This window comes from Alligator mississippiensis, chromosome 1, assembly GCF_030867095.1.
Source record: "Alligator mississippiensis isolate rAllMis1 chromosome 1, rAllMis1, whole genome shotgun sequence".
In the NCBI taxonomy this organism is placed as follows: domain Eukaryota; kingdom Metazoa; phylum Chordata; order Crocodylia; family Alligatoridae; genus Alligator; species Alligator mississippiensis.
The window spans coordinates 189,912,526-189,936,070 of NC_081824.1; the positions used below are offsets into that span (position 1 = coordinate 189,912,526).

The window sequence follows — 23,545 nt, forward strand, 5'->3', positions numbered from 1 at the left end:
GGAGTTTGTTGTGATCAACGCCCGGGTTGGGCCGGGCGTCCCGTCGCGGGGAGGGGGCGTTGGCAGTTGGCCCAGTTTGGGGGCCAGGGGCGGCTGAGCGCGGGGGAATAAATCTGCTGAGTGTTTTTCTTGTTCCTGCAGTAGAATAAAGAGGCCATCAACAGCCTGTAACAATCACACTCCTTGTTTGAGATACTTCACCTTCCTCATTTTAGCCCTGCCTTTATCCTGCCGCTTCTTTTTCTTAACTTCAGGTGCTCTTATCTTTCCTTTGCCATCCGTCACCTCCATGACAGAACTCTAGTCCTTAAAGGCTGTGTCTCTGGGCCTTTTTGACTGTCAAAACTTCAGTCACTGTCAAGAGATGGCTTCAACTTGAAAAGGGCACAAGAGGAACAGCGCCCTTCACACGTGCTTCAAATTCACACACACAGGCACACACACAGTGAGGGGGGGTCACACATACACGCGCATGCGGTGGAGGGGTCAGAAAATGAGAAACCGGGGAAGTGTTTCCCCTGTTCGGTTCTTGGGATTAAAATGAAAACATCCGTTATTCCTTTCATTGCAGGCCATGAAGGAGCTCCAGCTGGGGTGGCAGAGGGTCCTCCTGCCCTGAGTGAACAGGTAAGCTGCATCTTTAACCTTAAGGTGTAGGCAGCTTGAGCGGGAAGTTTAGGCTAGATATTAGGAAATAGCTCTTATTAGATATGAGGAAAGTCATGAACAATGTGTGCCCCCGGAGGCTGGAGGGACACGGCGACCACCCGCAGGTGGCGGTAGTGGCAGCGGCAGGGGCATGGCAGTGGCGAGCAGGGAGCTCCCACAGGCGGCCACGGCGGTGTCAGCGGTGGGGCTGGGGATGGCAAGCACTGACCACCCACAGGCGCCGGCAGCAGCCAGTTGCAGGGGGTTCACTACCAATCTCAAAGGGTGCCCCTGCACCCGCATGCACGCCTTATGTGTGAGGAAAGTTGAAGGAAGTTTAGGTTAGATATTAGGAAAGACTTTCTCACCAGGAGGGTAGTAAAACACCAGAACAGGTTACCCAGAGAGATGGTGGCCTCTCCATCCTTAGAGGTTTTTAAGACCCAGCTAGACAAAGCATTGGCAGGGATGAGATAACTGGGGATGGTCCTGCTTTGAGCAAGGGGGTGGACTAGATCAGCATTTCTCAACCTGTGGGTCATGACCCAAATGTGGGTTGCAAGAATATATGAAAGGATTGCGAACAAACTTTAAAAAATGGATTTATCTTTAAAGGAGAAAAACTTGGAAAACAGTGGCTTTTCCCTTGCAGGCTGGCAGAGTTGCACACCCCCTACCCCACACACCAGCCCCCTACCCCACACACATCTTTGTGCCCCACACACCCACCCCCTGGAGGGCTGGGGCCTGGGGGGGCGCAGCTGGTCAAAATTGAGGGGCACTGGGTCCGGACTGGCCATCAACGTTTGCAAATGGGTCCTGGTACAAAAAAGGCTGAGAACCACTGGACTAGATGACCTCTGGAGGTCCCTTCCAACCCTCATGTTCTGTGATTTTATGTAATAAAAGGTGAATCACTGACTTTTGGATATGTCATTGTGGTACTCACCTGGTCCAGTACCAGGTGCTTTTCAGCATTCCTCCGTTCTCGCTTATCATCACAACATGACGTAGTGGAGCTGCTTCTGGAGCTTCGGCCCCTGCTATACATTACCTGTATCACACAGTTCACTGGTCAGTCATGCAATTAAGGTAGGCAGCCACACGCACAATTATCACACAATTCACTGAGTAACCCCGCAATAAATTTAGAATGGCCACATATGCAAAGCAAGACTGGCCACACATGCAAAGAAATGATCACACAATTAAGTGGTGAATCACACAATAAATTTAGACTGGCCACACATGCAAAGTAATTATCTTGCCATAAAAATGTCCATCCAGCTCCAAAAAGAACCAACCAGATCTTGAGAAGGTGTAATGACTCGACAGGTGGTTTCTATCCATCTTTCATTTGAATGTGTAGCAGGGCCCTTTGCTATTCTGGATGCCTGCCGGGTTTTTAGCCTTACATCCTCATTGTGCTGTCAGATGATGACCACAGTGACTTTGGCTGCATGTTGTTATTTTATATTAAGGTAACAGTTAAAGGGCCTAGCAGAGAGAGTCCCTTTACACTGTACATGTAGGGCTTGACCCTGCAAAGTCCTCAGTCATATTATCTCAAGCCAGTGCAGCATTTTAAGTGCTTAACTTCTAGGATTCATAGATTCATAGATGTTAGGGTCGGAAGGGACCTCAATAGATCATCGAGTCCAACCCCCTGCATAAGCAGGAAAGAGTGCTGGGTCTAGATGACCCCAGCTAGATACTCATCTAACCTCCTCTTGAAGACCCCCAGGGTAGGGGAGAGCACCACCTCCCTTGGGAGCCCGTTCCAGACCTTGGCCACTCGAACTGTGAAGAAGTTCTTCCTAATGTTCAATCTAAATCTGCTCTCTGCTAGCTTGTGGCCATTGTTTCTTGTAACCCCCGGGGGCGCCTTGATGAATAAATACTCACCAATTCCCTTCTGTGCCCCCGTGATGAACTTATAGGCAGCCACAAGGTCGCCTCTCAACCTTCTCTTGCGGAGGCTGAAAAGGTCCAGTTTCTCTAGCCACTCCTCGTAGGGCTTGGTCTGCAGGCCCTTGACCATACGAGTTGCCCTTCTCTGGACCCTCTCCAGGTTATCCGCATCCTTCTTGAAGTGTGGCGCCCAGAATTGCACGCAGTACTCCAACTGCGGTCTGACCAGCGCCCTATAGAGGGGAAGTATCACCTCCCTGGACCTATTCGTCATGCATCTGCTGATGCACGATAAAGTGCCATTGGTTTTTCTGATGGCTTCGTCACACTGCCGGCTCATGTTCATCTTGGAGTCCACTAGGACTCCAAGATCCCTTTCCACCTCTGTGCCACCCAGCAGGTCATTTCCTAGGCTGTAGGTGTGCTGGACATTTTTCCTCCATAAGTGCAGCACTTTGCATTTCTCCTTGTTGAACTGCATCCTGTTGTTTTCTGCCCACTTGTACAACCTATCCAGGTCTGCCTGCAGCTGTTCCCTGCCCTCCGGCGTGTCCACTTCTCCCCATAGCTTTGTGTCATCTGCAAACTTGGACAGAGTACATTTGACTCCCTCGTCCAAGTCACTGATGAAGACATTAAAGAGTATCGGTCCAAGGACCGAGCCCTCCGGGACCCCACTGCCCACACCCTTCCAGGTCGAGACCGACCCATCTACCACGACTCTCTGGGTGCGACCCTCTAGCCAATTCGCCACTCACCGGACTGTGTAGTCATCCACATCACAGCCTCTTAACTTGTTCACCAGTATGGGGTGGGATACTGTATCGAAGGCCTTCCTGAAGTCTAAGTATACGACATCCACCTCTCCTCCTGTGTCCAGGCGTTTCGTAACCTGGTCATAGAAAGAGACTAGGTTGGTCAGGCACGATCTGCCTGCCACAAACCCGTGCTGGTTTCCCCTCAGCATAATTTGCCCTGCCGGGCTCTCACAAATGTGAGCCTTGATAATTTTTTCAAAGACTTTACCAAGGATGGAGGAGAGACTGACTGGCCTATAGTTGCCCGGGTCCTCCTTCCTCCCCTTTTTGAAAATGGGGACCACGTTAGCCCTTTTCCAGTCCTCTGGGACTTGGCCCGTGCTCCATGAGCGTTCGAATATTCCCGCCAGTGGCTCTGCAATGATGTCGGCCAGTGCCTTCAGTACCCTCGGATGGAGCTCATCCGGGCCTGCCGACTTAAAGGCATCCAGTTCTTCCAAGTGACTCTGCACCACCTCAGGATCTACGTATGGAAGTCTGGCGCCTTGCTGCTGCCTCTCTACAACCCCAATGAGAGACTTGTCGTGCCCCTCACTTAGGAACACTGAGGCAAAGAACTCGTTGAGGAGTTCAGCCTTGTCCCCCCTGTCCGTCACCAATTGCTTCTATCCATTTAGCAGGGGTCCTATTCCTCCCTGGGCCTTCCTTTTACTCCCAATGTATCTAAAAAACAATTCCTTGTTGTCTTGTACTTGGGTTGCCATTCTCAGCTCCATGGTAGCTTTGGCCCGTCTAACTGCCTCCCTACAAGCACAAGCAGAGGAGGTATATTCATCTTTAGTGATCTCACCTTGTTTCCACTTTTTATGTGTTCCCCTTTTGGCCCTTAGGCTGCCCTGGATTTCTCTGGTCAGCCATGGAAGCCTCCTGGCCCCTTTCCCTCTTTTGCCTTGCTCGGGGATCGTCTTGCTTTGTGCCTGAAGGATCGTTTCCTTAAGGCACAGCCACCCTTCTTGGGCTCCCATCCCTTCAAAACTCCTACTCTGCAGTACGTCCTTGACTAATCGCCTGAGTGCATTGAGATCAGCTTTCCGAAAGTCTAGCACTTTCACCCTACTATTTACTAGGATATGACTGGTGCTACTGACACACTGCTCTGATAGACCAGGGCAAGAGTGCTTAGTGTCTTGCAGGCTTGACTCCACATGTACTATAGTAAGAAAAAGCCCCTGGCCCCAGAAAGCATAAATAAATAAAACAGGATAAAATGAGAGAAAGCAAAAATTATCGTCCCCATCTTTACAGATGAACTAAGGCTAAGCGAGCAAATGATTTGCCTGCAGTCAACAAGGAAGGCAGTGACAGAATTGGGAATGGAGCCCTAATCCAGTGTCCTAAGCACAAAAATAGTCTCTCTCAAAAAATATGAAAATCCTAGTAGCGTAACAAAGGGGGTTGGGGGGGGAGACTGGGGCAACAGCCCACAGTGTCTGACTTGGGGGTGGGGCATTGCAGCCATGTGGCTGGACCACTGCCGTCTCATGCAGCGCTAATACTGTTGCCACTACTACCACCCAGGGTGCAGTGTTGCCCTGTTACACTTCTGGAAAACCCTGCACCATTCATGTATTAAGATTTGAGCCTGGGCCACAAATAACAGGAATCCTAACTGCTAAACAATCTGGAAGGTGTGGAGGGTGAGTTTGTGTCCATAGAATAGGTCCAAATCTGAGTGCTCCTCACAGGCACGCACACAGCCTTGCTTGGGGGTATCTTAGTTCATAGTAATTTTACCACAGATGAGGGATACATTATGCATGTTCATCTGTTTCTTACTATTTTCCAGTATTTAGGTTCAGGTTCAGGAAAGAACTTAACCATAAAATTAATGTTAGGCATATGCTTAAGTCCCAAGGAATTCCAAGGAATTTAAAATTAAGCACATATTAAAGCACTTTCATGAGTTGGGGTTTAATCTTTAATTGTTTTCAAACATATCATCTGCATAGGTTACACGTGCTCCCCAAGAATTTAATAGAAAATTATAAAAAGGGTAAATAAGGTGATTGATAGTATTTAAGATGTGCTGGGTGAGGCCAAAGCTGTCAACAAATTCCTAGCTTTAAGATAATCTATAGCCCCGATTTACAGAGACTGGAATAACTGGTATTGCAAGCTGGGAAGCTGCGTGTACTAAAGCTCTGTCAGAAGAGAACAGGACAAGAAATGCAGGGTGAGATCCTTCAGTAATAGTTGCAGTTATTTTCTCCTATTCTGTCTCTACAACTTGCAGTTGCTTGTTTATATGATTTATCTTGTATGTGTAGTAAATCTTTTTGCCATTTAATTTGCCTTATTGATTGCCTGTGGAAAAATTAATTTTAAGTTGGTCTCTCTTGTGGAAGAGGGAACCTATAATTTTATACAAACTGAGTGAGAAGGCTATCACCCATAAAATAACAAATTGTGGAAATTTTAAGCCCTGGTACGTGTTCACTTAATGGCGCAATGGGATCTGTTCCCTGATCCTAACAATCATGCCATATGGTTTGGGGATCAGAGATCAGATCCCCATCTTGGGATCTTACCATTACTACCTGCTAGTGCAGGGAGGGCCCAGGATCAGGATCCCAGGCTCCCCCTGCACTAACAAGTAGAAAGCCAGGTGGATGGTGAACTGTTGCACTCCCAGGGGGTGGGACTGACAATCAGCTCGATTGTCACATCAGGCTGCATGGCAGGAACCCTGCCATGAAGTCAGTTTAAGGCATGATAAAAACTAGCCACCAAATTCTTCCACATACTTTGTGGAATAATTTTGTGTCTTATTTCCCATTTTATTGTGCCATTAATTGCCTGAATGTGTGGCTGGGTTACTATTTAAGTTGCAATTAACTAGTCATTACACTTAATCACATCTTAAGTATAACATCTTCCAGGGGCCTTATTTTGTTCCCAGTAGAACAGTAGAGAGAGATGTGGAGCTGTATTGCACCCCAATAGAAAACCACCACAGTTTTATTGTATCACCTGTATTTCTTCATATAAAGAAAGGCCTCAAAAAAGCTTGTAACTTAGAAAGTACTTACCTGCAGTTCCTCCTGGGTCCTTACATTGTCAGTGCCATTTTTTTACTTGTTAATTAAAATATATCCATTTTATTATTTTGTCTCCTTCCTCAGCCTGTTTTTAATTTTTTCTTGGCATTTCTTATGTCGTGTATTATGTTCTGGTTTTTTTTTTTATATATATGATAGACAACAAGTCTAGCCAGGTGTCAGAAATTAGTTTTTCCTAAACAGTAGCAGGCATACGCTCTTGCTAGTCATTGAGTAAATTGCATGTAGTTTTCCAGTATTTTAATCAAATCCACTTTGCAGACTAAGTGGCAATACTTATGTGCTTACTCCTGTAAACTGCCAGTTCTTCTGTTTGTCCCTGTTAAAGCAGATTATGGTATTTTTTACCATAAAACAAATATGGTATCATACAGGCTCAAGTCTCAATTTATAGCACAAAGCACCCCATTCAAAAAAGCCATAGGCCCAGAAATGTTTCCAGACCCTGAATCAGAATGTTTCTCTGTTCTCATGTACCTTCCAACAGCTGTCACTTTCTTCTACACCTTTTTTAGAAAGTGACACTGTCCAACATGTTTTGTGCACTGTTTTATAGCAACTCGGCCCTTCCCTGCCAGTTCCAGTGTAAGAGAGTTCATCTCATTCTTCACCAGTGAAGGGTTTCAAACTTTGCACATAAAAACAGCAAATAATTATTAAGTAATATTGTCAAATACAAGTACCTTTTTTGAGTTTTCAGTTTCTTTTCCAATATTTTCTTGAACGTTAGTAGGCTTTGTTGGTCCTGGGTATGACTGTAAACCACATCCAACTAGAAGCCCTGGTGGCAATGAGGTGGGGCTACTTATGGAAGGATCACTCATATAAAATACCACAATGTTGCAGCCTCCAGAGTAAGGCAAGTATAGGGTGCCTCAAAAGCCCCGGCTGATAGGCTGGGCCTGCACTGACTGCTTTACTTTGTGCCTCCTGGTTGAAGTGAATGCTGCCCTAGCCATAGATGTGCTTGCTGTCCTGGAGGACCATATCTGCACACAATGAGCCCTCCCTAGTGGCAGCTCACTAGACAGACACCCCCCGCATCATTACCTATTTCTCCATCTGTGGACAGCACTGAGATTGGTGGGCCTAGTATCCTACTGTCCCTCCTCATGCCCACTAAGGACAGTGGTGGGACCTGCTTTGCAATCCTATCTGAAAGGGTACTGTCAAAGTGCATCATGATTGTATTCTCAGCTCCCAGCCAGACATGACCTGGAGGGTGGCAGCAACACTGGAGCAAACCTGCTCAGCCTGGTGCAACCTGTATAAGCTGTCCATCACCAAGAAAACTTTTGACTTCCAGAGGCAGCACCTGCATGGGGCCCTGGCCATGGTCATCTTTGTCCATCACCTAGACCTAGTGGCATCAACCACCTGCCCTTTCTGCAACTAGGTGGAGACTCTCTTCCATGGCTTCCTGGATCTCCTCCAACTGTGGCCATTCTTTGCTGCCCTCATCATTCTTTGGCACTCTGGACTTGGACTCTCCAAGACTGTGTACATTTTATCTGTCCCATACTGAGCAGCTGAAGGGAAAATAATCTTCCTTACTAATTTCCTGCTGGGCCAAGACAAGATGGCAAACCTGAAAAGCTGCAGAAACTGACTCACAGGGACTGGCTCTGACTGCACTGTCCAACTGTTCTGCTTTGTGGTTCAGGCACATGTCACATTTGAATTTGGACAGTTCACTTTGCAACAAAATGTGGATCACATTGCGTCATACTGGGTCAACAAAGGGTCATCAATTTTATTTCTGTTGATATATGTATATATAAGAGTGTGTGTGTGTGTGTGTGTGTGTGTGTGTGTGTGTGTGTGTGTGCGCGTGCGCGCATGACTTCCCCAGATCAGGGTGACTCCCTGTAGATTATTTTCCTGCCACGCACCTCCTAGTCCATGGGTGGAGCTGAGCATCTGGCAGAAACTCCCCCTAGTGCAACTTCTACTGGGTTGGAGATAGGTTATTTTTCTCCTGGAACCATCATTTTTGTTTTGGGAGAAACTGTTTAAATGTCTGTACACTCACCATTACTACTAGGAGAGCTGTGATTTTCTGAGTAGAAACATAATGCCTGGTACATGGCTAGGGGCATGGTTTCAGTAAGACAGATGATGGGGGCTCTCCAAGCCAGGCTATAGTCTAATTTGGTTATGGCATTCTCCCAGGAGGTAGGTGATGTGGATTTGAAACTCCTGAGTCTCAGAAGGAACATAAGCTTAGGTTACTCAGTTCTTGGGCAAGTCCTGTAACAACTCGACTATTATATAAAAAAGGTCCTGCTTTGCTTTCCTGCTTAAGGTACATCTTATTCATAGATTATAGAGTCGGAAGGGACCACAAAGGATCATCGTGTCTGACCCCCTACCCTGGCAGGAAAGAGGACTGAGGTCAGGTGACCCCAGCCAGGTGACTGTCAAGCCTCCTCTTGAAGAACTCCAAGTTAGGTGACAGCACCACCTCTCTTGGAAGCCCGTTCCAGATTCTCGCCACCCGTACTGTGAAAAATTTCTTCCTAATGTCTAACCTGGATATACTCTCCATTGCACCCATTATTCCCAGTTACTCCTAGGGATGCTCTGGTAAATAGCATATCTCCAATCCCCTGTTGTCCTCCCTTGATAAACCTATAGGCAGCTACAAGGTGTCCCCTCAGATGTCTCTTGTGAAGGCTGAAGAGATCCAGATCCCTCAACCTCCCCTCATAGGGTCTTTCATGGAGGTCACTAATCATGAGAGTGGCCCTCCTCTGAACCCTGTCCAGATTCTTTATGTCCCTCTTGAAGTGCGGCGCCCAAAACTGGACACAGTACTCCAACTGCGGCCTGACCAATGCTGCATAGAGGAGAATGCATGATCCATTGGTCATGCATCTGCTAATGCATGACAAGGTGAGACTGGCCTTGTTGATGGCCTCGTTACACTGCCAGCTCATGTTTATCTTGGAGTCACCTATGACTCCAAGATCCCTCTCAACTGCTGAGCTGCTCAACCCCCAACCTATAGGTGTGCCGGGGATTCCTCCTCCTTAGGTGGAGTACCTTACGTTTATCTTTGTTGAAGTGCATCCTATTTCGTTCTGCCCATTGATCCAACCTATTCAGATCAGCCTGTGTCCGCTCCCTACTCTCCGGTGTGTTAACCTTGCCCCATATCATCTGTGACTTAGAGAGGGTGCTCTCCACACCTTCATCCAAATTGCTGATGAAGATATTAAATAACACTAGTTCAAGGACCGAACCCTGCGGGACACCACTGCCCACCTCCTTCCAGGCCAAGAACGACCCGTCCACCACCACTCTCTGGGTGCAGTCCCTAAGCCAGTTGGCCACCCACCTGACTGTGTAAGCATCCACTCCACAGCCTGCTAGCCTCCCTATGAGAATAGGATGCAAAACTGTGTCAAAGTCCTTCTTAAAGTCCAGGTAGATGACATCAGCCTCAGCTCCTGTGTCAAGACAGTGTATAACCTGGTCATAAAAGGCTATAAGGTTTGTCAGGCTATAAGGTGCTCTGTAAGAGCACGCTGGCGTTTGCGCGGGCGTTCGCGCCGGAGGGCGGGCCAGGAGGGCCAGGAGTGGAACTCCTGTAGGGGTAGGGCGTAGACACCACACAGATCTACAAACAGTAGCTTGTAGAATGGTGTCTACGAGGAGTGCTGCTAGGGCCTCTGCCCAGGGGGACAAGGCTACCCAGGGCAGGTCTGAAGCCTCCACCCAGACCGAGCCCATGGGGGAGCTGGTGTCCCCCTACCTCCTAGCCTGTGGGGTATCCCCAGCAGGGCCGGGGGGGGCAGAGATTGGGGGCCCCCACACCTGTCCGGCAGGTGCCCGTCTTAGGGCTCTGGAGGCGCAGGTGAGGGAGCTCCGGGAGGAGGTTAGCAGGCTGAGGGGGATCAGGGAGGCGGAGGATGAAATTGATAGTTATTTCCTTTCCCTGCAGGCCCAGGCACCAAAGGAAGAAGCACCCCGGGGAATACCCTCCACAGCAGACTGGCAGACAGTCACAGCCAGGACCGGAGCAGCACACAGCGAACCGGTACCAGCTTCTCCAGTCCGACTGGTGAACAGGTACGAGGCCCTGGCGACCCTGCAGGAGATGGAAGCGGAGGAGGAAACCCTTGAGCAAGAAGAAACACCACGTTCTTCACACTCCAAACAGATCAAGAGATCCACGATGACCCAGAGGAGGAGGCGACGAGTGCTCGTCATAGGAGACTCCATCCTGAGAGGTACGGAAGGACCCATCTGTCGCCAGGACCCCTCGGCACGAGAGGTATGCTGCCTCCCTGGAGCAAAGATTCAGGATGTGACGGAGGTAATCCAGGCCAGGATCAAGCCCACCGATTATTACCCCATGGTCCTAGTCCATGTGGGTACTAATGATGCGGCCAGGAGAACCCCCCGATCACCTGATGGCGGACTACTGTGCTCTGGGTGGCGTGCTGAAGGAGTTCGGTGCCCAGGTGGTTTTCTCTTCCATCCTAGCAGTGACCGGACGAGGAAGACGGCAGGAGAACTGCATCAGAGAGACCAACTGGCGGCTTCGGCAGTGGTGTCTCGAGGCAGGCTTTGGCTTCCTGGACAATGACCCGCACATCACGACGAGGGACATGCTTAGCTGGGATGGGCTTCACCTGTCCCCCAAAGGTAAGCGTGTGTTTTCTACTAGGTTGGCGGATCTCCTCCGGCGGGCTTTAAACTAGGCTCATTGGGGGGAGGGGAGTACGAGGGCAGAGGAAGCTGTGGACCACCAAACCATGTGGCACCCACAAGGACAGCCCAGCCTGAAGAAGGAGAACATTGGGAACCTGAAAGCCATGGGGAGGCCAGCACTACAGAACAGGTAAGAAACAAGAAGGTAAGAAACAATGGGCCCCATGGGACTCGGAGCGGGGGGGCAGCAAAGGCACCAGTCGCAGGGCTCAAGTGCCTATATACTAATGCTAGGAGCATGGGGAACAAGCAGGATGAACTAGCGCTCCTGCTTGCACTAAACACCTATGACTTAGTGGGGCTAACAGAGACCTGGTGGGATTCATCCCATGACTGGGCGGTACATATTGAGGGCTATAGATTGTACAGAAAGGACAGGTCGGGGAAGAAAGGGGGGAGGGTGGGTTGCACTTTATGTCAGTGAGCAATATACATCAACCCTCATCAAGATAGAATCCGAGGTTGAGGAAGTAGAAGGATTGTGGGTTAGGCTACATGGGGGGCAAGGAGAAAGGGATTTGGTGGTAGGGGTCTGCTACAGACCCCCACACCAAGGGGAAGAAATAGATGCGGGGCTCCTGAGGCAACTCTCGGAGACCATAAAAGCTAAAGAGGCGGTAGTCATGGGGGACCTAAACTACCCAGACATCTGCTGGGAGACGCAGACAGCAAGGTCCCATCGCTCACGCAGGTTTCTAACCTGTGTACAGGACCTCCACCTGACACAGGAGGTGCATGGTCCCACTAGGGGGAATGCCATACTGGATCTGGTATTGGCAACGGGAGATGACATGATAGGGGACCTCCAGATCGGTAGCCATTTGGGAGACAGTGATCACCTTATAATAGAATTCAACATAAGACAGCGAGTGGGTAAGGTAACTAGTAGGGTGAAAGTGCTGGACTTTAGGAAAGCTGATCTCAATGCACTCAGGCGATTAGTCAAGGAAGCACTGCAGAGTAGGAGTTTTGATGGGATGGGAGCCCAAGAAGGGTGGCTGTGCCTAAAGGAAACGATCCTTTGGGCACAAAGCAAGACGATCCCCGAGTGAGGCAAAAAAGGGAAAGGGGCCAGGAGGCTTCCATGGCTGACCAGAGAAATCCAGGGCAGCCTAAGGGCCAAAAGGGGAGCACATAAAAAGTGGAAACAGGGTGAGATCACTAAAGATGAATATACCTCCTCTGCTCGTGCTTGTAGGGAGGCAGTTAGGCGGGCCAAAGCTACCATGGAGCTGAGGATGGCAACCCAAGTAAAAGACAACAAGAAATTGTTTTTTAGATATATTGGGAGTAAAAAGAAGGCCCAGGGAGGAATAGGACCACTGCTAAATGGGCAGAAACAATTGGTGACAGATAGGGGGGACAAGGCTGAACTCCTCAACGAGTTCTTTGCCTCAGTGTTCCTAAGTGAGGGGCATGACAAGTCTCTCACTGGGGTTGTAGAGAGGCAGCAGCAAGGCGCCAGACTTCCATACGTAGATCCTGAGGTGGTGCAGAGTCACTTGGAAGAACTGGATGCCTTTAAGTCAGCAGGCCCGGATGAGCTCCATCCGAGGGTGCTGAAGGCACTGGCCGACATCATTGCAGAGCCACTGGCGGGAATATTTGAATGCTCGTGGCGCACGGGCCAAGTCCCGGAGGACTGGAAAAGGGCTAACGTGGTCCCCATTTTCAAAAAGGGGAGGAAGGAGGACCTGGCCAACTATAGGCCGGTCAGTCTCACCTCCATCCTTGGTAAAGTCTTTGAAAAAATTATCAAGGCTCACATTTGTGAGAGCCCGGCAGGGCAAATTATGCTGAGGGGAAACCAGCATGGGTTTGTGGCGGGCAGATCGTGCCTGACCAACCTAGTCTCTTTCTATGACCAGGTTACGAAACGCCTGGACACAGGAGGAGGGGTGGATGTCGTATACTTAGACTTCAGGAAGGCCTTCGATACGGTATCCCACCCCATACTGGTGAACAAGTTAAGAGGCTGTGACTTGGATGACTACACAGTCCGGTGGGTGGCGAATTGGCTAGAGGGCCGCGCCCAAAGAGTCGTGGTAGATGGGTCAGTCTCGACCTGGAAGGGTGTGGGCAGTGGGGTCCCGCAGGGTTCAGTCCTTGGACCAATACTCTTTAATGTCTTCATCAGCGACTTGGACGAGGGAGTGAAATGTACTCTGTCCAAGTTTGCAGATGACACAAAGCTATGGGGAGAAGTGGACACACCGGAGGGCAGGGAACAGCTGCAGGCAGACCTGGATAGGTTGGACAAGTGGGCAGAAAACAACAGGATGCAGTTCAACAAGGAGAAATGCAAAGTGCTGCACCTAGGGAGGAAAAATGTCCAGCACACCTACAGCCTAGGGAATGACCTGCTGGGTGGCACAGAGGTGGAAAGGGATCTTGGAGTCCTAGTGGACTCCAAGATGAACATGAGCCGGCAGTGTGACGAAGCCATCAGAAAAGCCAATGGCACTTTATCATGCATCAGCAAATGCATGACGAATAGGTCCAGGGAGGTGATACTTCCCCTCTATAGGGCGCTGGTCAGACCGCAGTTGGAGTACTGCGTGCAATTCTGGGCGCCACACTTCAAGAAGGATGCGGATAACCTGGAGAGGGTCCAGAGAAGGGCAACTCGTATGGTCAAGGGCCTGCAGACCAAGCCCTACGAGGAGAGACTGGAGAAACTGGACCTTTTCAGCCTCCGCAAGAGAAGGTTGAGAGGCGACCTTGTGGCTGCCTATAAGTTCATCACAGGGGCACAGAAGGGAATTGGTGAGGATTTATTCACCAAGGCGCCCCCGGGGGTTACAAGAAACAATGGTCACAAGCTAGCAGAGAGCAGATTTAGACTGGACATTAGGAAGAACTTCTTCACAGTTCGAGTGGCCAAGGTCTGGAACGGGCTCCCAAAGGAGGTGGTGCTCTCCCCTACCCTGGGGGTCTTCAAGAGGAGGTTAGATGAGTATCTAGCTGGGGTCATCTAGACCCAGCACTCTTTCCTGCTTATGCAGGGGGTTGGACTTGATGATCTGTTGAGGTCCCTTCTGACCCTAACATCTATGAATCTATGAATCTAAGGTTTGTCAGGCAGGATCTACCTGTGACAAACCCATGCTGGTTTCCTTTCAGCATCATTTCCCCTGCTGGGCCTTCACAAATGCTCTCTTTGATGATTTCTTCCAGTATTTTCCCAAGGATAGAAGTAAGACTGACTGGCCTAAAGTTACCCAACTCATCCCTTCTCCCCTTCTTAAAAATGGGCACTACATTGGCCCTTTTCCAGTTGTCAGGGACCTGGCTGGAGCACCATGAGTACTTGAACAGCCGTGCCAGAAGCTCAGATATGACACTTCCTTCAGCCAATTCCTTCAGCACCTGTGGATGGAGGTCATCCAGGCCAGCTGACTTGTACCCATCCAGCCCTTCCAAGTGCACCTAACTAAGGTGGAATAGGACCTCTACTAAATGGGCATAAGCAATTGGTGACGGACAGGGGGGACAAGGCTGAACTCCTCAATGGGTTCTTTGCCTCAGTGTTCCTAAGCGAGAGGCAAGACAAGGCTCTCACTGGGATTGTAGAGAGGCAGCAGCAGGATGCCAGACTACCAAGCGTAGACCCTGAGATGGTGCAGAGGCACTTGGAGGAACTGGATGTGTTTAAGTCGGCAGGCCCGGATGAGCTCCATCCGAGGGTACTGAAGGCACTGGCCGACGTCATTGTGCAGCCACTGGCGGGAATATTTGAACACTCGTGGCGCACGGGCCAGGTCCCGGAGGACTGGAAAAGGGCCAATGTGGTCCCCATTTTCAAGAAGGGGAGGAAGGAGGACCCAGGCAACTATAGGACAGTCAGTCTCACCTCCATCCTTGGCAAAGTCTTTGAAAAAATTATCAAGGCTCACATTTGCGAGAGCCCGGCAGGAAAAATTATGCTGAGGGGAAACCAGCATGGGTTCATAGCAGGTAGATCATGCCTGACTAATCTAGTCTCTTTTTATGACCAGGTTACAAAACACCTGGACGTAGGATTAGGGTTGACATCGTTTACTTAGACTTCAGGAAGGCCTTCAATACGGTATCCCACCCCATACTGGTGAACAAGTTAAGAGGCTGTGACTTGGATGACTACACAGTCCAGTGGGTGGCAAATTGGCTAGAGGGTCGTACCCAGAGAGTCGTAGTGGATGGGTCGGTATCGACCTGGAAGGGTGTGAGCAGTGGGGTCCCGCAGGGCTCGGTCCTTGGACCGATACTCTTCAATGTCTTCATCAGTGACTTGGACGAGAGAGTGAAGTGTACTCTGTCCAAGTTTGCGGATGACACAAAACTGTGGGGAGAAGTAGACACACCGGAGAGCAGGGAACAACTACAAGCAGACCTGGACAGGTTGGACATATGGGTGGAAAACAACAGAATGCAATTCAACAAGGAGAAATGCAAAGTGCTGCACCTAGGGAGGAAAAATATCCAGCATACCTACTGCCTAGGAAATGACCTGCTGGGAGGCACGGAAGCAGAAAGGGATCTTAGAGTCCTAGCGGACTTCAAGATGAACATGAGTCGTCAGTGTGACGAAGTCATCAGAAAAGCTAATGGCACTTTATTGTGCATCAGCAGATGCATGATGAACAGAACCAAGGAGGTGATACTTGGTTCCTCTATCGGGTGCTGGTCAGACCGCAGTTGGAATACTGTGTGCAATTTTGGGTGCCGCACTTCAAGAGGGATGTGGAGAACCTGGAGAGGGTCCAGAGAAGGGCCACATGTAAGGTTAAGGGCTTGAAGGCCAAGCCCTATGAGGAAAGACTAGGGGACTTGGACCTCTTCAGCCTCTGCAAGAGAAGGTTGAGAGGCGACCTTGTGGCTGCCTATAAGTTCATCATGGGGACACAGAAGGGAATTGGTGAGGCTTTACTCACCAAGGCGCCCCTGGGGTTTACAAGAAATAATGGCCATAAGCTAGCAGAGAGTAGATTTAGACTGGATATTAGGAAGAACTTCTTCACAGTTAGAGTAGCCAAGGTCTGGAATGGGCTCCCAAGGGAGGTGGTGCTCTCCCCTACCCTGGGGGTCTTCAAGAGGAGGTTAGATAGGCATCTAGCTGGGGTCATCTAAACCCAGCACTCTTTCCTGCCTATGCAGGGGGTCAGACTCGATGATCTGTTGAGGTCCCTTCCAACCCTAACATCTATGAATCTATGAATCTATGAAAGTCAGCACTAACCTTTGGCGGTCTGGTGCCTTTTGGACATCTGTCTATGTTCAAGGTGGTGGAATTGTCTTGGTCAGTACTTAGGAATACTGAAGCAAAGAACTCATTGAAGAGCTCTGCCTTTTTCTCTGCATCAACCACCAACTGACCTGATTTGTCCCGCAGGGGCCCTATGTTATTTTGCGTCTTCCTTTTGCTCACTATGTATCTGGAGAATGACTTTTTATTGTCCTTAATTGTTGTAGCCAGCCTAAGCTCCAGTCCTGCCTTGGCCTGCCTAACTGATCTGTCGTGGAAACACACACAGAGTACTTTTGGGTCAGGTCAGCAGAAGCTTTTATTCAAAAGAAACTACAGCTGTAGGGGGGATTCCAAAGTGACATGGATTTCCCAAGCACTTGGAAGAGGTCCCCCCCCAAGAGCAAAATCAGGAGGCTTATATACTTTTTAACAGTTGCTTACAACTCACGTGATCATATAGTGAAATTAGCATGAAAAGCGGCTATAATATTACTTCATAATTTTTTTGCTGTAATCAGGATGGGAACTAATTGGGGAGGCGAGGTTAGTTCACAAACCTCCTTCTTGCACCTGGAAATCAGATTTGTACATACTTTTTTGCTATCTTCAAGGCCGTGGTGAGCGAAGCAGTTGCAGAGGAGTTACAAAGAACAGACACTTTCTCTTATCTGTTCTATTATACAGAGCTAGCAATTCTCCGCAAAGCGGTTATGTCATCTTATAACTAAAATAATCAAAGTTTAAGGCATATATTTTTTCTGATTCCACAGATCTTAAGAATTGAGCAAGCCAGCGGTCCTGCCCAAAGCAACAACTGAGGTATATAAGCTTATAAATGGAAGTTGGAATGTGAATCCCAATCTTATATAGTGCCTATTTTAGAGTGGAAGGTAAGCACCTAAGTCTGGGAGGGAGTCAGGATTTCAGACTCTCTTCAATGTTCCCAGCTGGCTATTTAAGGTATTTCCATGGCTATTGTGAATCCTACTCATGGTATGTAATTCTTCCCCATTATTTGCAGGGAATGAACTTAGCACCTAACTCATGGTTTGTGAATTCTACTTCCAGAGCCAAGTGCCTACAGGTTAGATGTGACATCTAAGTCCCTTTATGAATTTGAACCTTTAATACTTACAGCTCATCAGCATATTCATTCTGTTTCTGAGACTTTTAAAATTAGAATTCTAACTTGTAGAATTCTAATTTTTCAGACTCATCTTGGACATATGAACTTGTGCTACAGAACACTACCTGATCCTCAGTAAATAAAGAGTTAATTCCAATCCTGTTTTTCTATTCCTTTGTACAGCTGTTCAGGAGTGAATCAGGCCAAAATAACTTTTTTTGGAGACAGAATGGGAAATGTGTTTGAATGAAGATAGGGTACCACACATATGGATTATAAACCTGTGAATATCCTAAACTAGATACATTTTTATGTCACTTATTTTGATTTCTTATTAAAATGTTATTCATCTAACAAAATCTCTTGTCCATGACAACAATGTATTTTCTGCTGTGCCCTTCTGCAAGCTTGCTCAAATTTCTTAAGGTGCTTATTTCAATGAAGAGAAAGTGGCTTTATTGGCTAAGGCCACACCCCACCTAACATTTGTATGATTAATTTTAAGCATCAGATTCATCTTGCTGATGTCACTGTGTCACGGGATGGGGTCCTGCCAGATGGCCATGATCTCCCCAAGGCACCCTTACCATGCCAAGTTGGCCCAATGGGCACCCTTGATTCTCACCCGCCATGTCTTTGATGGAAAATTATATAGTATGGGAGGCTGCCTTTACGTCCTCTCGGACACGGTTTGCTGTACTCTCTGACCCCATGGACTCCTGGACCCCTGGTTGGTCCCGCTCCAAGATAGATGTCACAATGGGTGTTTCAGGGCACCCTAGCCTTATGGGCTATGCATGGCTCCAACCACCCCTTTACCATGCCCCGAGCCTCACAGATGGTACTGACGTTGTTTGGTCTAGGCCTTGTTATAATTTGGCCCCCTTGTCCTCCCTGGGCCCTTCGAGGCCCTGTCTTGCTTCGCGCCTCGCTGGCACTTGGGCTCTCTGCGGCCCTGCAAAGTGCTGCGCTCTCTCTGGCGCCTGGGCTTTCCACAGCCCTGGAAAGTGCTGTGCCCTCTCTGGTGCTGGGGTCGGTGCACCCCAGATGCTGCGTCCTCTCTGGTGCTGGGGTCAGTGCACCCCAAATGCTGCGTCCTCTCTGGCACTGGGGTTCCCCACGCTGCCGTGGGTCCCCTATGAGGCCTCCTCCTTCCCCTAATAGCCTCACCCAAACCACCGGTATTGAACAGCCATAAACAAAACACAAGCCCTTGGGCTGTAATGTAAATTCAAGCTGCTCGGCTATAACCTCATTCAAACCCTACTGGGGAATGCTCAGTCCCTTAACAGTCTCGGAAGCTGCTCCAGCAGACAGGTCTCTCCCCTTTGCTTGCTCTGGGAGAGCTCCTTCCCCCTTGGCTGATGGCAGGGAACTGCCCTCCTGGCCTCAGCCCTGGGGTTTACATACGAGCTAGGCCCTGCCCCTTCCGGTCAGCTGACCACTGACAGGTGTAGGCCACTAGCTCGTTCTGGCTCCCCTGGTAACCAACAGCTGGGGCTTCCTACTCACTGCTAGGGCTCTTCCCCAAGCAGTTGCAGCTTTTTAAAGGAGCAGGGCAACCTAGTGTCCTGCAACACACTGGAACTATTCATATGCTTGAAATTAATCAAGGTCTGCAGCATGCCTGGAGCAAGGATTCGCAATGTCACAGAGACCATCCCTAAAATCATCAAGCCCTCTGACTACTACCCACTGGTTGTGGTCCATGTGGGTACAAATGATGCATCCAAGGGCAAGCTGGATAACATCATGGAGGACTATAAGGCCTTGGGACACCAACTGAAGAAGACGGGAGCTCAGGTGGTATTTTCCTCCATTCTCCCGGTAAGTGGACGGGGTAGGTGTCATGAGGCCTGCTTTGACGTAGTTAACCTGTGGCTTTGGAGCTGGTGCCATGAGGCAGGCTTTGGGTTTTTTGACAATGACCCATGTTTTTGTAAGGAGGGCATGCTGGGGTAGGATGGGCTTCACTTCTCCCCTTTTGGCAGACGTATCTTTTCCTCTAGGTTGGCTGATCTTGTACAGCGGGCTTTAAACTAGCTTCGCTGGGGGAAGGGGCCACTTCGAGTGGAGAGGATGCTTCACCAGCACTCAAGGTGACAAGAGGAAGGGAAGCACGGGTAAGTATCAATGTCCGAGGAGCAGGGGGCCACAACTGTCCTGGGAGAGGAAGGAAGGCACAAGCACCCTCAGGAGGCCTCAGGTGCCTCTACACTAATGATTGTAGTATGGGGTGTAAGCAGGAGGAACTATGCCTCCTGATTGCAAGTAAGAACCCAGATTTAGTAGGGCTCACAGAAACCTGGTGGGACCCTACCTATGACTGGGTGGTGGGCATTCGGGGGTATACCCTATATAGAAGAGACAGGACAGAGAAGAAAGGTTGCGGGGGTTGTGCTCTATGTCAAAGACCACCTCACATCATCAAGGATTAGCTTCGGGGTAGAGGAGGGTCGGGCAGAGACACTATGGGTCAAACTACAAGGGGGGCGTGGCGAAAGGGACCTTACAGTGGGTTTCTACTGCAGACCACCCAACCAGGGGGAAGAGCTAGACCAGGACTTCTCCAGTCAGCTTATGGAGGAGGTTAGGTCAAGGGATATTATTGTCATGGGTGACCTAAACTACCCAGACATTTGCTGGGAGGAGCAGACAGCCAGGTCTGACCGCTCATGTAGGTTCCTGGCTGTATTACAGGACCTTCAACCTATCTAGGAAGTGCATAGCCCCACTAGGGCTAACGCCTTGCTGAACCTGGTCCTGGCCATGGGGGATGACCTGGTGAGGGGACTGCAGGTCCTTGACCACCTGGGCAATAGCGATCATCACCTGCTGGATTTCACTATCCAACGCAGGGCGTCTAGGGCTCACACCAAGGCTAAAGCCCTTGACTTCAGAAGGGCCAACTTTAATGAGCTTAGGAGACTAGTGGGGGAGGAACTTACGGCCCAGAAGGTAGAGGAGATGGGAGCCCATGAGGGATGGTCGTACCTTAAGCGGGTTATCCTCCAGGCCCAAAGGATAACAGTCCCTGAGAGAAGCAAGAGGGGTAAGAGTGCTCAGAAACCCCCTTGGCTCAGCAAGGGCATTCAGCAATGCCTGAGGACTAAAAGGGAGGTGTACAACCAGTGGAAGAGAGGAACTGTGACCAAGGAGGAGTACTCCTCCTCAGCCTGGGAGTATAGGAAGGCTATTAGGAAGGCCGAGGCAGAGATGGAACTCAAGCTAGCGTCCAGGATTAAGGACAACAAGAAGTCCTTTTTCAAGTACATTGGGAACAAGAAGAGGGCACCAGGCAATGTAGGGCCCCTGCAAGACACAAACGGTAATCTGGTGGCCACGCCAGACAAGAAAGCTGATATTTTTAACAGTTTCTTTGCCTCTGTTTTCCTGAACAGGGACCGGGATATCCCACCTACCAGAGGTAGGGACAATCTTGGGGATAGCTCTATCAAGCCTTCAGTTAGTGCAGATGTAGTTAGGGATCTTCTGGAAGGGCTAGACATTTTTAAATCTGCAGGTCCAGATGCCCTTCACCCAAGGGTGTTGAGGGAGCTGGCAGGGGTCATTGCGGAGCCTTTGGTCCAGCTGTATGAGCATTCGTGGTCATCTGGCCAGGTGCCAGGGGATTGGAAACTGGCTAATGTGGTCCCTATTTTTAAGAAGGGGAGGAAGGAGGACCCAAGTAATTATAGGCCTGTAAGCCTTACCTCGATGCTCGGGAAGCTCTTGGAGAGGATCATCAAGGAGCATATCTATGGGGGGCCAGCAGGGGAGATCATGCTCAGGGGCAATCAGCATGGCTTCACCAAAGGCAGGTCCTGCTAGACCAACCTGATTGCCTTTTACGACCAAGTAACTAAATCCTTGGATGATGGTGTCACTGTGGACGTAGACTTTAAGAAGGCCTTTGACACTGTCTCTCACCCCATCCTCGTCAATAAATTAAGTGACTGCAGCATTGATGCCTGCACAGTTGGATGGGTAAAAAATTGGCTGATGGGGCGCACCCAGAGAGTAGTGGTGGACGGGTTGTACTCAACCTGGAGAGATGTGAGCAGTGGGGTACCCCAGGGCTCGGTCCTCGGGCCCGCACTGTTTAACATCTTCATCAGCGACTTGGACGAGGGGGTGGAAAGCACACTGTCCAAGTTTGCTGATGACACTAAGATGTGGGGCAAGGTGGGCACACTTGAAGGGAGAGAGAGGCTGCAACTAGATTTAGACAGACTACAAAAGTGGGCAGATGAGAATAGGATGGGGTTCAATGTAGACAAATGCAGGGTGCTGCACCTTGGGAGAAGGAACCCACAGCGTACATACAGGCTGGGGAGTTCCCTTCTTGAAAGCACAGAGGTGGAAAGGGATCTCAGAGTCATTATTGACTCCAAGATGAACATGAGCCGCCAATGCCAGACCACAGCCAGCAAGGCCAGCCATACCTTGTCATGCATCCAAAGGTGCATCTCAAGCTGGTCCAGAGAGGTGATACTCCCCCTCTATGCAACTTTGGTCAGGCCACAGTTGGAGTACTGTGTCCAGTACTGGGCGCCGCACTTCAAAAGGGATGTGGCCAGCCTGGAGAGGGTTCAGAGGAGGGCCACCCACTTGGTGAGAGGGCAGCAGGACAGGCCCTATGAGGAGAGACTGAAAGACCTGAACCTGTTCAGCCTCAGCAAGAGGAGGCTGAGGGAGGACCTGGTGGTTGCCTACAAGCTCATCGGGGGGATCAACAGCAAATAGGCAGAGCTCTTTTCTCCCCAGCACCACCTGAAGTGATGAGGAACAATGGTCATAAGCTGATGGAGAATAGGTTTAGGTTGGAAACCAGAAGGCAATATTTTACAGTTAGAATGGTCAAAATCTGGAACCAACTTCCCAGGGAGGTGGTCCTCGCCCCTACCTTGGGCAAATTCAAGAGGAGTTTGGACGATCACCTGTCTGGGGTCTTGTGAACCCAGCATTCATTCCTGCCTGTGGCAAGGGGTCAGGCTAGATGATCTGTTCAAGTCCCTCCTGACCCTAGCTACTATGAAACTATGAAACTATAAGGTCCTGCAGATTCAGAACCTCACTTGGAACAGCATTGGCTACTCAGTATTCAGTGGGAGTTTTCCAAAGTCTTACGTCTAGTTTATACTTTCTTAAATATTATAGGACGAATTTTTCTGAATGGCTATCTGTTGTCTTCTTCCCACAGAAGCATTTGAAAGAAGAGTGTGAAAGAGAAGATGTGTATGTCTATGTGTGGCCTGTTTCCATGTGGGGACAGTGCTTTCTTAATGCCACTTCCAGCTCGTCTTGTTGGTTAAGGTTGTCTATTTGTTTGTGGGGGGGTAGTTAAATTATTATAATTATATTTTATGTTAGGCTTTCAGATACAGATGTTGCAAATACCACAAATATAGACTAATTTTAAAAAAAGCTGAGTTCTTATATGCAAAGTTATATTATTATATCTGGTAATGAACCAATAAAGAAGTTGTCCCTCAAATTTAACTCCCAGATTTGATCCCTGAGTCAGTCATTCTGAGAAGACAGTACTTTGTGAGCGCTCACTAAGGAGTCCATCTGGCTCCATAAGAGATGCAAAGTATCCCTTGGGTGCATAAGTTTATGACTAACACTTTCCAAGTCACTTAATGTCTTTGTCAGAGTGACATTCCTTTAGTGAAATTCTGAAGAGCTGGAGTACGTATACAGCAGAACAAAATTATCAGCCAGACTGCAAATCAATTTTCACATTTAACAAATGTGAAACATCTTGAGAAGCTGGATACCTTCAAGTCAGCCGGCCCTGACAATCTTCACCCCAGGGTACTCAAGGAGCTGGCGAGCATCGTAGCCCAGCCTCTAGCACGGATCTTTGAAAACTCTTGGTGCTCTGGTGTAGTGCCCGAAGACTGGAAGAAGGCCAATGTGGTGCCTATCTTCAAGAAAGGGAGGAAAGTGGATCCGGCTAACTATAGGCCCATTAGCCTGACTTCTATCCCGGGGAAGATCTTAGAAAAGATTATTAAAGAGGCCATCCTTA

The 23,545-nt window shown here is 49.2% G+C and overlaps 1 long non-coding RNA gene across 4 annotated transcripts; it reads left to right on the top strand.

Annotated features, from left to right (window-relative positions):
- The first annotated feature begins 38 nt into the window (after positions 1–38).
- LOC109282115 (uncharacterized) lies at positions 39–22,995 on the top strand. 4 transcript variants are annotated; one of them, XR_009457252.1, is made up of 6 exons: positions 39–627; positions 10,383–10,715; positions 10,928–11,089; positions 17,153–17,466; positions 17,692–19,631; positions 22,712–22,995. It is a non-coding gene; the product is annotated as an uncharacterized LOC109282115 (long non-coding RNA). The 4 variants fall into 4 exon arrangements; XR_009457253.1 differs by having other exon boundaries at positions 17,153–17,201; positions 17,404–19,631; XR_009457251.1 differs by having other exon boundaries at positions 10,383–10,510; positions 10,602–10,715; positions 17,153–19,631.
- The last annotated feature ends 550 nt before the right edge of the window (positions 22,996–23,545 follow it).